Source organism: Hirundo rustica, unplaced genomic scaffold (assembly GCF_015227805.2).
Source record: "Hirundo rustica isolate bHirRus1 unplaced genomic scaffold, bHirRus1.pri.v3 unplaced_BUSCO_395792at7742, whole genome shotgun sequence".
In the NCBI taxonomy this organism is placed as follows: Eukaryota; Metazoa; Chordata; class Aves; order Passeriformes; family Hirundinidae; genus Hirundo; species Hirundo rustica.
Window position 1 is genome coordinate 8,140 of NW_026690734.1, and position 1,085 is coordinate 9,224.

The following is a 1,085-nucleotide window of genomic DNA, read 5'->3' on the forward strand; positions in this document are numbered from 1 at the left end:
TCAATACGCTTGGTAGATGTATATTGAGTAAGTATTGTTTCTCTTTAAAAATGGAAAGCAAGAAGAGAATGAATGTCAAAAAATAATAGAAGAATTATGGCAAATAAAACAATAAGGTAAATTGGAATTGAGAGCTTCCATTTGCTTTATCTAGAATTTAACTTCTTGGACCTTTTGTGCTATAGAGACTTTTAACCTTAGGATGATTCTATTAAAGTATTCATCTGTGAGCACTTGGTCCCTCCATGGATAGTATATGATTTTTTAAATAATTATATATGTCCATCAAGTGTCCATCAAGTGTTTTATTAATATATATATATCTTTAACCTGTTTTATTAACAACTGGGAGTAAGCTTTGATTGCTTACTAACCTAAAATGTTTGATTCTGCAAATGTAATTTTTAAAAATACATACCAGTGCCACTGCTATTTGCCAGATTTTTTTTTTTAAGTGAACAGTAAAATTAAAATTTCCCTCCTATGTGCCATCATATTATTCCCATGAGTGTAAGTGGCAGGGCTGAAATCTTTAGATCCATTGTGCTGCTTGCTACCTTCAAAATTATGCAGCCAAATCTCCCTCTGCCATCAGGATCTGGAGGATTGTAACACACTTTGCCAGAAGATTGCACAGATACTTTCTGGCACCACCATCCATAAACTCCTGCTGGATGGGCCTGATCCCCCTTGTTGTCCTGTACATGCCATGTGATGGCACTCAAGGTGACCTGCTCCATGGCCTTTCCTCAGGCTGACAGACCTGTGCTTCCCCATATCTTCCTTCTGACCCTCCTTTTAGCTGGTCCTCACGTTTATTGGCCTCCAGTCACCTGGGACCTCCCTGGTTAGCCACTGTGCCACTGGTGAATGATGGAGAGTGGCACAGTGAGCACTTCTGTCAGGTCTCTTGGTACCCTTGGGTGGATCCCAGCCAGCCCCACAGATCTGCGTGTGTCTAAGTGATGTAGCAGTTTCTCCTTGGATTATGGAGTCTTCATTCTGCTCCCTATTCCTGTCCTCCAGCTGAGGCCTGGGTACCTGGAGGACAACTGGCCTTACAATTGAAGACTGAGAAAAAGAGG